A 12,160-nucleotide genomic window follows, 5' to 3' on the forward strand; every position below is an offset into this window, starting at 1 on the left:
CATTGCTACCTGCTTGCTGGCTAGCCAGCTAGCCAGCCCTGTGGGCCTTGCTGCTGCTGCAGCCAAAAAACAAAAGGTGGTGCTGCTGCTGCTTCTGCTGCTTCTGCTTCTGCTTGTGTCTGGCCCCTGTTGGAGCGTCCAGGCACAGGACTTCTGCTGCTGCTGACTAAATGGCCTCCTTAATTGGATCATTTGAGTAGCCAGCACACCTGTGCAGGTAGGGCATGACATGATAGGCAGCTGCCTTGATAGCGGGTGGGTGCTGAATGTTCCTAATTGACAAAATAAGATTAATGCTTATGAAGAAATATAAAATCTCATCCCTTCCCCAATATCGCGCCACACCCCTACCCCTTAATTCCCTGGTTGAACGTGATGGACATATGTCTTTTTTCGACCGTACTAACTATGTAACTATGTAACATAACATGGGGGGGGGGGGGGGTCTCCTGGCTGTTCACACAGGTGTGTCATTGCTGTACATTGACCATGCATTGCTTCTGTGGTATTGCAAAGGCAAAGACAAATGCTTCCAGCCATCCATTGCACTAATGGATTGGTCATCAGCTGGCTGTCTATGTCCCGCATCAATATAGACCAAAGTACAGAGGGTTAGGCTATGCTATTGTGCACCTACCTGATGCATCAGAAGGTGCGAGGCCCTTGCTAAATTCTGTGCACAGACTTTGAGATCTATGCTTTAGACTGTATCTAAACCTGCTCCAACATGGACTGACATTCTGGCCTACTTTCAGCCGATGCGACTTGTCTGTCGCTGAACAGTCGCTTTTTATGTATTCAGCACCTATGTATAATGTTGTAAAAATGCTCTAGAAGCTAAAGTCGCAGAAATGTCACACATATTTGGCCTGCAACTTTCTGTGCGACAAATTCAGACAGGAAAAATCAGTATAAATCCTTAGAAAATTATCCCCCAGTGTCTCCATCTGCTGGCGGTATTGAATAAGCATTGCTGCACTGATGGGGTATGCATTAGACGAAAAAAAAGAAGAAAAAGAAGAATAATACGCCCAGAAAAGAGGCGAAAAGGAGAAAAACGTAAAAAAACGTGAAAAAAAAGTAAGAGGAAGAGAAGGGAAAAAAAGGTGGAAATGGGTTTAAAAGTGATTTCGGCGGAGAAATATATATATATATATATATATATATATATATATATATATATATATGCGCACACACACACATAGATATAAACGTATTCTCCGTTGAGATATTGCAGCCGCTGCTGTGTCCAGGCCCAGGAGCCTTAGCACTGTGCTGTGATGTCACTCAATACCACTGACATCACTAGGTGTAAACAACATCTCTCCTTTGCTGTGTATGTGACTATGGAGCTGTTTGGTGATGTCGTCTATTACGGCCTTCATAGAAGCAACAGGAGATTGTTGCATCCATCTTGAACCCTCAGAACTACAGTGCTATGATGTCACTCACTTCCACAGGCCTTGCAGAGTGTAAACAACAACAACCCAGCTTTGTTGTGTATGTAACCAAAGGGATTTGTGATGTCACCTAGAACCTTCACAGCAGCGACAGCTTTATGAGGAGCATCAGCACTGCTCTGCCTGAGCAGAACCATCACCGCCATAGGTTGTCAAATAACCCGGATTTAACCCACACAGGTAAGTCCAATGGGGTGCAGGCATGTCCTCTATGCTTACAGCTTCCCGTGGGTGTTGGTTTGATACCGTTTGGGGACAGCCAAGGAGGCATCTGCAGGCAACAAAGGTAGGTGTGTGCTTGTGTGTGTGTTTCCTATGCAGATCCTAAGCCCAGTGTCACATGCAAGTAGGAGGAGTAAGAAGGGTTCCTGGCAAATCCGGGTTATGGATTGCATTTAAAAAGGCCCCGTGGGAGTGCAATGGGCCCCTGTCTTGCTGCTTAGCAATAATGGTATGGGTTTAGGTTCTGCTGTGTGTACTGGTGGTTGACTGCCCCCCAGCCCAGAGTGTGCATGGAAAATTGTCTGGCAGCCTCCCTGACAGCAAGCAGTGATAGTGCCCATGAAGGGGACCTTGTTGGGCCCGCCCCTTTCACGGTTATCGCTTCTCGGCCTTTTGGCTAAGATCAAGTGTAGTATCTGTTCTTATCAGTTTAATATCTGATACGTCCCCTATCTGGGGACCATATATTAAATGGATTTTTGAGAACGGGGGCCGATTTCGAAGCTTGCTTCCGTCGCCCTATGCATTGACCCGATATGGCAGTATCTTCGGGTACAGTGCACCACCCCCTTACAGGGTTAAAAAGAAAGATTCCTACTTTCATTGCTACCTGCTTGCTGGCTAGCCAGCTAGCCAGCCCTGTGGGCCTTGCTGCTGCTGCAGCCAAAAAACAAAAGGTGGTGCTGCTGCTGCTTCTGCTGCTTCTGCTTCTGCTTGTGTCTGGCCCCTGTTGGAGCGTCCAGGCACAGGACTTCTGCTGCTGCTGACAGGACTTCTGCTGCTGCTGACTAAATGGCCTCCTTAATTGGATCATTTGAGTAGCCAGCACACCTGTGCAGGTAGGGCATGACATGATAGGCAGCTGCCTTGATAGCGGGTGGGTGCTGAATGTTCCTAATTGACAAAATAAGATTAATGCTTATGAAGAAATATAAAATCTCATCCCTTCCCCAATATCGCGCCACACCCCTACCCCTTAATTCCCTGGTTGAACGTGATGGACATATGTCTTTTTTCGACCGTACTAACTATGTAACTATGTAACATAACATGGGGGGGGGGGGGGGTCTCCTGGCTGTTCACACAGGTGTGTCATTGCTGTACATTGACCATGCATTGCTTCTGTGGTATTGCAAAGGCAAAGACAAATTCTTCCAGCCATCCATTGCACTAATGGATTGGTCATCAGCTGGCTGTCTATGTCCCGCATCAATATAGACCAAAGTACAGAGGGTTAGGCTATGCTATTGTGCACCTACCTGATGCATCAGAAGGTGCGAGGCCCTTGCTAAATTCTGTGCACAGACTTTGAGATCTATGCTTTAGACTGTATCTAAACCTGCTCCAACATGGACTGACATTCTGGCCTACTTTCAGCCGATGCGACTTGTCTGTCGCTGAACAGTCGCTTTTTATGTATTCAGCACCTATGTATAATGTTGTAAAAATGCTCTAGAAGCTAAAGTCGCAGAAATGTCACACATATTTGGCCTGCAACTTTCTGTGCGACAAATTCAGACAGGAAAAATCAGTATAAATCCTTAGAAAATTATCCCCCAGTGTCTCCATCTGCTGGCGGTATTGAATAAGCATTGCTGCACTGATGGGGTATGCATTAGACGAAAAAAAAGAAGAAAAAGAAGAATAATACGCCCAGAAAAGAGGCGAAAAGGAGAAAAACGTAAAAAAACGTGAAAAAAAAGTAAGAGGAAGAGAAGGGAAAAAAAGGTGGAAATGGGTTTAAAAGTGATTTCGGCGGAGAAATATATATATATATATATATATATATATATATATATATATATATATGCGCACACACACACATAGATATAAACGTATTCTCCGTTGAGATATTGCAGCCGCTGCTGTGTCCAGGCCCAGGAGCCTTAGCACTGTGCTGTGATGTCACTCAATACCACTGACATCACTAGGTGTAAACAACATCTCTCCTTTGCTGTGTATGTGACTATGGAGCTGTTTGGTGATGTCGTCTATTACGGCCTTCATAGAAGCAACAGGAGATTGTTGCATCCATCTTGAACCCTCAGAACTACAGTGCTATGATGTCACTCACTTCCACAGGCCTTGCAGAGTGTAAACAACAACAACCCAGCTTTGTTGTGTATGTAACCAAAGGGATTTGTGATGTCACCTAGAACCTTCACAGCAGCGACAGCTTTATGAGGAGCATCAGCACTGCTCTGCCTGAGCAGAACCATCACCGCCATAGGTTGTCAAATAACCCGGATTTAACCCACACAGGTAAGTCCAATGGGGTGCAGGCATGTCCTCTATGCTTACAGCTTCCCGTGGGTGTTGGTTTGATACCGTTTGGGGACAGCCAAGGAGGCATCTGCAGGCAACAAAGGTAGGTGTGTGCTTGTGTGTGTGTTTCCTATGCAGATCCTAAGCCCAGTGTCACATGCAAGTAGGAGGAGTAAGAAGGGTTCCTGGCAAATCCGGGTTATGGATTGCATTTAAAAAGGCCCCGTGGGAGTGCAATGGGCCCCTGTCTTGCTGCTTAGCAATAATGGTATGGGTTTAGGTTCTGCTGCGTGTACTGGTGGTTGACTGCCCCCCAGCCCAGAGTGTGCATGGAAAATTGTCTGGCAGCCTCCCTGACAGCAAGCAGTGATAGTGCCCATGAAGGGGACCTTGTTGGGCCCGCCCCTTTCACGGTTATCGCTTCTCGGCCTTTTGGCTAAGATCAAGTGTAGTATCTGTTCTTATCAGTTTAATATCTGATACGTCCCCTATCTGGGGACCATATATTAAATGGATTTTTGAGAACGGGGGCCGATTTCGAAGCTTGCTTCCGTCGCCCTATGCATTGACCCGATATGGCAGTATCTTCGGGTACAGTGCACCACCCCCTTACAGGGTTAAAAAGAAAGATTCCTACTTTCATTGCTACCTGCTTGCTGGCTAGCCAGCTAGCCAGCCCTGTGGGCCTTGCTGCTGCTGCAGCCAAAAAACAAAAGGTGGTGCTTCTGCTGCTTCTGCTTCTGCTTGTGTCTGGCCCCTGTTGGAGCGTCCAGGCACAGGACTTCTGCTGCTGCTGACTAAATGGCCTCCTTAATTGGATCATTTGAGTAGCCAGCACACCTGTGCAGGTAGGGCATGACATGATAGGCAGCTGCCTTGATAGCGGGTGGGTGCTGAATGTTCCTAATTGACAAAATAAGATTAATGCTTATGAAGAAATATAAAATCTCATCCCTTCCCCAATATCGCGCCACACCCCTACCCCTTAATTCCCTGGTTGAACGTGATGGACATATGTCTTTTTTCGACCGTACTAACTATGTAACTATGTAACATAACATGGGGGGGGGGGGGGGGGTCTCCTGGCTGTTCACACAGGTGTGTCATTGCTGTACATTGACCATGCATTGCTTCTGTGGTATTGCAAAGGCAAAGACAAATGCTTCCAGCCATCCATTGCACTAATGGATTGGTCATCAGCTGGCTGTCTATGTCCCGCATCAATATAGACCAAAGTACAGAGGGTTAGGCTATGCTATTGTGCACCTACCTGATGCATCAGAAGGTGCGAGGCCCTTGCTAAATTCTGTGCACAGACTTTGAGATCTATGCTTTAGACTGTATCTAAACCTGCTCCAACATGGACTGACATTCTGGCCTACTTTCAGCCGATGCGACTTGTCTGTCGCTGAACAGTCGCTTTTTATGTATTAAGCACCTATGTATAATGTTGTAAAAATGCTCTAGAAGCTAAAGTCGCAGAAATGTCACACATATTTGGCCTGCAACTTTCTGTGCGACAAATTCAGACAGGAAAAATCAGTATAAATCCTTAGAAAATTATCCCCCAGTGTCTCCATCTGCTGGCGGTATTGAATAAGCATTGCTGCACTGATGGGGTATGCATTAGACGAAAAAAAAGAAGAAAAAGAAGAATAATACGCCCAGAAAAGAGGCGAAAAGGAGAAAAACGTAAAAAAACGTGAAAAAAAAGTAAGAGGAAGAGAAGGGAAAAAAAAGGTGGAAATGGGTTTAAAAGTGATTTCGGCGGAGAAAATATATATATATATATATATATATATATATATATGCGCACACACACACATAGATATAAACGTATTCTCCGTTGAGATATTGCAGCCGCTGCTGTGTCCAGGCCCAGGAGCCTTAGCACTGTGCTGTGATGTCACTCAATACCACTGACATCACTAGGTGTAAACAACATCTCTCCTTTGCTGTGTATGTGACTATGGAGCTGTTTGGTGATGTCGTCTATTACGGCCTTCATAGAAGCAACAGGAGATTGTTGCATCCATCTTGAACCCTCAGAACTACAGTGCTATGATGTCACTCACTTCCACAGGCCTTGCAGAGTGTAAACAACAACAACCCAGCTTTGTTGTGTATGTAACCAAAGGGATTTGTGATGTCACCTAGAACCTTCACAGCAGCGACAGCTTTATGAGGAGCATCAGCACTGCTCTGCCTGAGCAGAACCATCACCGCCATAGGTTGTCAAATAACCCGGATTTAACCCACACAGGTAAGTCCAATGGGGTGCAGGCATGTCCTCTATGCTTACAGCTTCCCGTGGGTGTTGGTTTGATACCGTTTGGGGACAGCCAAGGAGGCATCTGCAGGCAACAAAGGTAGGTGTGTGCTTGTGTGTGTGTTTCCTATGCAGATCCTAAGCCCAGTGTCACATGCAAGTAGGAGGAGTAAGAAGGGTTCCTGGCAAATCCGGGTTATGGATTGCATTTAAAAAGGCCCCGTGGGAGTGCAATGGGCCCCTGTCTTGCTGCTTAGCAATAATGGTATGGGTTTAGGTTCTGCTGTGTGTACTGGTGGTTGACTGCCCCCCAGCCCAGAGTGTGCATGGAAAATTGTCTGGCAGCCTCCCTGACAGCAAGCAGTGATAGTGCCCATGAAGGGGACCTTGTTGGGCCCGCCCCTTTCACGGTTATCGCTTCTCGGCCTTTTGGCTAAGATCAAGTGTAGTATCTGTTCTTATCAGTTTAATATCTGATACGTCCCCTATCTGGGGACCATATATTAAATGGATTTTTGAGAACGGGGGCCGATTTCGAAGCTTGCTTCCGTCGCCCTATGCATTGACCCGATATGGCAGTATCTTCGGGTACAGTGCACCACCCCCTTACAGGGTTAAAAAGAAAGATTCCTACTTTCATTGCTACCTGCTTGCTGGCTAGCCAGCTAGCCAGCCCTGTGGGCCTTGCTGCTGCTGCAGCCAAAAAACAAAAGGTGGTGCTGCTGCTGCTTCTGCTGCTTCTGCTTCTGCTTGTGTCTGGCCCCTGTTGGAGCGTCCAGGCACAGGACTTCTGCTGCTGCTGACTAAATGGCCTCCTTAATTGGATCATTTGAGTAGCCAGCACACCTGTGCAGGTAGGGCATGACATGATAGGCAGCTGCCTTGATAGCGGGTGGGTGCTGAATGTTCCTAATTGACAAAATAAGATTAATGCTTATGAAGAAATATAAAATCTCATCCCTTCCCCAATATCGCGCCACACCCCTACCCCTTAATTCCCTGGTTGAACGTGATGGACATATGTCTTTTTTCGACCGTACTAACTATGTAACTATGTAACATAACATGGGGGGGGGGGGGGGGGGGGGGTCTCCTGGCTGTTCACACAGGTGTGTCATTGCTGTACATTGACCATGCATTGCTTCTGTGGTATTGCAAAGGCAAAGACAAATGCTTCCAGCCATCCATTGCACTAATGGATTGGTCATCAGCTGGCTGTCTATGTCCCGCATCAATATAGACCAAAGTACAGAGGGTTAGGCTATGCTATTGTGCACCTACCTGATGCATCAGAAGGTGCGAGGCCCTTGCTAAATTCTGTGCACAGACTTTGAGATCTATGCTTTAGACTGTATCTAAACCTGCTCCAACATGGACTGACATTCTGGCCTACTTTCAGCCGATGCGACTTGTCTGTCGCTGAACAGTCGCTTTTTATGTATTCAGCACCTATGTATAATGTTGTAAAAATGCTCTAGAAGCTAAAGTCGCAGAAATGTCACACATATTTGGCCTGCAACTTTCTGTGCGACAAATTCAGACAGGAAAAATCAGTATAAATCCTTAGAAAATTATCCCCCAGTGTCTCCATCTGCTGGCGGTATTGAATAAGCATTGCTGCACTGATGGGGTATGCATTAGACGAAAAAAAAGAAGAAAAAGAAGAATAATACGCCCAGAAAAGAGGCGAAAAGGAGAAAAACGTAAAAAAACGTGAAAAAAAAGTAAGAGGAAGAGAAGGGAAAAAAAGGTGGAAATGGGTTTAAAAGTGATTTCGGCGGAGAATATATATATATATATATATATATATATATATATATATATATATATATATGCGCACACACACACATAGATATAAACGTATTCTCCGTTGAGATATTGCAGCCGCTGCTGTGTCCAGGCCCAGGAGCCTTAGCACTGTGCTGTGATGTCACTCAATACCACTGACATCACTAGGTGTAAACAACATCTCTCCTTTGCTGTGTATGTGACTATGGAGCTGTTTGGTGATGTCGTCTATTACGGCCTTCATAGAAGCAACAGGAGATTGTTGCATCCATCTTGAACCCTCAGAACTACAGTGCTATGATGTCACTCACTTCCACAGGCCTTGCAGAGTGTAAACAACAACAACCCAGCTTTGTTGTGTATGTAACCAAAGGGATTTGTGATGTCACCTAGAACCTTCACAGCAGCGACAGCTTTATGAGGAGCATCAGCACTGCTCTGCCTGAGCAGAACCATCACCGCCATAGGTTGTCAAATAACCCGGATTTAACCCACACAGGTAAGTCCAATGGGGTGCAGGCATGTCCTCTATGCTTACAGCTTCCCGTGGGTGTTGGTTTGATACCGTTTGGGGACAGCCAAGGAGGCATCTGCAGGCAACAAAGGTAGGTGTGTGCTTGTGTGTGTGTTTCCTATGCAGATCCTAAGCCCAGTGTCACATGCAAGTAGGAGGAGTAAGAAGGGTTCCTGGCAAATCCGGGTTATGGATTGCATTTAAAAAGGCCCCGTGGGAGTGCAATGGGCCCCTGTCTTGCTGCTTAGCAATAATGGTATGGGTTTAGGTTCTGCTGTGTGTACTGGTGGTTGACTGCCCCCCAGCCCAGAGTGTGCATGGAAAATTGTCTGGCAGCCTCCCTGACAGCAAGCAGTGATAGTGCCCATGAAGGGGACCTTGTTGGGCCCGCCCCTTTCACGGTTATCGCTTCTCGGCCTTTTGGCTAAGATCAAGTGTAGTATCTGTTCTTATCAGTTTAATATCTGATACGTCCCCTATCTGGGGACCATATATTAAATGGATTTTTGAGAACGGGGGCCGATTTCGAAGCTTGCTTCCGTCGCCCTATGCATTGACCCGATATGGCAGTATCTTCGGGTACAGTGCACCACCCCCTTACAGGGTTAAAAAGAAAGATTCCTACTTTCATTGCTACCTGCTTGCTGGCTAGCCAGCTAGCCAGCCCTGTGGGCCTTGCTGCTGCTGCAGCCAAAAAACAAAAGGTGGTGCTGCTGCTGCTTCTGCTTCTGCTTGTGTCTGGCCCCTGTTGGAGCGTCCAGGCACAGGACTTCTGCTGCTGCTGACTAAATGGCCTCCTTAATTGGATCATTTGAGTAGCCAGCACACCTGTGCAGGTAGGGCATGACATGATAGGCAGCTGCCTTGATAGCGGGTGGGTGCTGAATGTTCCTAATTGACAAAATAAGATTAATGCTTATGAAGAAATATAAAATCTCATCCCTTCCCCAATATCGCGCCACACCCCTACCCCTTAATTCCCTGGTTGAACGTGATGGACATATGTCTTTTTTCGACCGTACTAACTATGTAACTATGTAACATAACATGGGGGGGGGGGGGGGGTCTCCTGGCTGTTCACACAGGTGTGTCATTGCTGTACATTGACCATGCATTGCTTCTGTGGTATTGCAAAGGCAAAGACAAATGCTTCCAGCCATCCATTGCACTAATGGATTGGTCATCAGCTGGCTGTCTATGTCCCGCATCAATATAGACCAAAGTACAGAGGGTTAGGCTATGCTATTGTGCACCTACCTGATGCATCAGAAGGTGCGAGGCCCTTGCTAAATTCTGTGCACAGACTTTGAGATCTATGCTTTAGACTGTATCTAAACCTGCTCCAACATGGACTGACATTCTGGCCTACTTTCAGCCGATGCGACTTGTCTGTCGCTGAACAGTCGCTTTTTATGTATTCAGCACCTATGTATAATGTTGTAAAAATGCTCTAGAAGCTAAAGTCGCAGAAATGTCACACATATTTGGCCTGCAACTTTCTGTGCGACAAATTCAGACAGGAAAAATCAGTATAAATCCTTAGAAAATTATCCCCCAGTGTCTCCATCTGCTGGCGGTATTGAATAAGCATTGCTGCACTGATGGGGTATGCATTAGACGAAAAAAAAGAAGAAAAAGAAGAATAATACGCCCAGAAAAGAGGCGAAAAGGAGAAAAACGTAAAAAAACGTGAAAAAAAAGTAAGAGGAAGAGAAGGGAAAAAAAGGTGGAAATGGGTTTAAAAGTGATTTCGGCGGAGAAATATATATATATATATATATATATATATATATATATATATATATATATGCGCACACACACACATAGATATAAACGTATTCTCCGTTGAGATATTGCAGCCGCTGCTGTGTCCAGGCCCAGGAGCCTTAGCACTGTGCTGTGATGTCACTCAATACCACTGACATCACTAGGTGTAAACAACATCTCTCCTTTGCTGTGTATGTGACTATGGAGCTGTTTGGTGATGTCGTCTATTACGGCCTTCATAGAAGCAACAGGAGATTGTTGCATCCATCTTGAACCCTCAGAACTACAGTGCTATGATGTCACTCACTTCCACAGGCCTTGCAGAGTGTAAACAACAACAACCCAGCTTTGTTGTGTATGTAACCAAAGGGATTTGTGATGTCACCTAGAACCTTCACAGCAGCGACAGCTTTATGAGGAGCATCAGCACTGCTCTGCCTGAGCAGAACCATCACCGCCATAGGTTGTCAAATAACCCGGATTTAACCCACACAGGTAAGTCCAATGGGGTGCAGGCATGTCCTCTATGCTTACAGCTTCCCGTGGGTGTTGGTTTGATACCGTTTGGGGACAGCCAAGGAGGCATCTGCAGGCAACAAAGGTAGGTGTGTGCTTGTGTGTGTGTTTCCTATGCAGATCCTAAGCCCAGTGTCACATGCAAGTAGGAGGAGTAAGAAGGGTTCCTGGCAAATCCGGGTTATGGATTGCATTTAAAAAGGCCCCGTGGGAGTGCAATGGGCCCCTGTCTTGCTGCTTAGCAATAATGGTATGGGTTTAGGTTCTGCTGTGTGTACTGGTGGTTGACTGCTCCCCAGCCCAGAGTGTGCATGGAAAATTGTCTGGCAGCCTCCCTGACAGCAAGCAGTGATAGTGCCCATGAAGGGGACCTTGTTGGGCCCGCCCCTTTCACGGTTATCGCTTCTCGGCCTTTTGGCTAAGATCAAGTGTAGTATCTGTTCTTATCAGTTTAATATCTGATACGTCCCCTATCTGGGGACCATATATTAAATGGATTTTTGAGAACGGGGGCCGATTTCGAAGCTTGCTTCCGTCGCCCTATGCATTGACCCGATATGGCAGTATCTTCGGGTACAGTGCACCACCCCCTTACAGGGTTAAAAAGAAAGATTCCTACTTTCATTGCTACCTGCTTGCTGGCTAGCCAGCTAGCCAGCCCTGTGGGCCTTGCTGCTGCTGCAGCCAAAAAACAAAAGGTGGTGCTGCTGCTGCTTCTGCTGCTTCTGCTTCTGCTTGTGTCTGGCCCCTGTTGGAGCGTCCAGGCACAGGACTTCTGCTGCTGCTGACTAAATGGCCTCCTTAATTGGATCATTTGAGTAGCCAGCACACCTGTGCAGGTAGGGCATGACATGATAGGCAGCTGCCTTGATAGCGGGTGGGTGCTGAATGTTCCTAATTGACAAAATAAGATTAATGCTTATGAAGAAATATAAAATCTCATCCCTTCCCCAATATCGCGCCACACCCCTACCCCTTAATTCCCTGGTTGAACGTGATGGACATATGTCTTTTTTCGACCGTACTAACTATGTAACTATGTAACATAACATGGGGGGAGGGGGTCTCCTGGCTGTTCACACAGGTGTGTCATTGCTGTACATTGACCATGCATTGCTTCTGTGGTATTGCAAAGGCAAAGACAAATGCTTCCAGCCATCCATTGCACTAATGGATTGGTCATCAGCTGGCTGTCTATGTCCCGCATCAATATAGACCAAAGTACAGAGGGTTAGGCTATGCTATTGTGCACCTACCTGATGCATCAGAAGGTGCGAGGCCCTTGCTAAATTCTGTGCACAGACTTTGAGATCTATGCTTTAGACTGTATCTAAACCTGCTCCAACATGGACTGACATT

General features: G+C 46.3%; 5 non-coding genes across 5 annotated transcripts; all 5 read left to right on the forward strand.

The window, feature by feature from the left end:
- Positions 1 to 2,059: 2,059 nt before the first annotated feature.
- Positions 2,060 to 2,250, forward strand: LOC130301284 (U2 spliceosomal RNA). Its single transcript, XR_008851958.1, has one exon. It is a non-coding gene; the product is annotated as a U2 spliceosomal RNA (small nuclear RNA).
- A 2,113-nt stretch (positions 2,251 to 4,363) lies between these two features.
- On the forward strand, positions 4,364 to 4,554 carry LOC130301286 (U2 spliceosomal RNA). Its single transcript, XR_008851960.1, has one exon. It is a non-coding gene; the product is annotated as a U2 spliceosomal RNA (small nuclear RNA).
- Positions 4,555 to 6,629: 2,075 nt separating this feature from the next.
- LOC130301287 (U2 spliceosomal RNA) lies at positions 6,630 to 6,820 on the forward strand. The gene has a single exon (XR_008851961.1). It is a non-coding gene; the product is annotated as a U2 spliceosomal RNA (small nuclear RNA).
- Positions 6,821 to 8,922: 2,102 nt separating this feature from the next.
- On the forward strand, positions 8,923 to 9,113 carry LOC130301288 (U2 spliceosomal RNA). Its single transcript, XR_008851962.1, has one exon. It is a non-coding gene; the product is annotated as a U2 spliceosomal RNA (small nuclear RNA).
- A 2,086-nt stretch (positions 9,114 to 11,199) lies between these two features.
- LOC130301289 (U2 spliceosomal RNA) lies at positions 11,200 to 11,390 on the forward strand. The gene has a single exon (XR_008851963.1). It is a non-coding gene; the product is annotated as a U2 spliceosomal RNA (small nuclear RNA).
- The last annotated feature ends 770 nt before the right edge of the window (positions 11,391 to 12,160 follow it).

This window comes from Hyla sarda, unplaced genomic scaffold (assembly GCF_029499605.1).
Source record: "Hyla sarda isolate aHylSar1 unplaced genomic scaffold, aHylSar1.hap1 scaffold_1118, whole genome shotgun sequence".
NCBI classification, from domain to species: Eukaryota; Metazoa; Chordata; class Amphibia; order Anura; family Hylidae; genus Hyla; species Hyla sarda.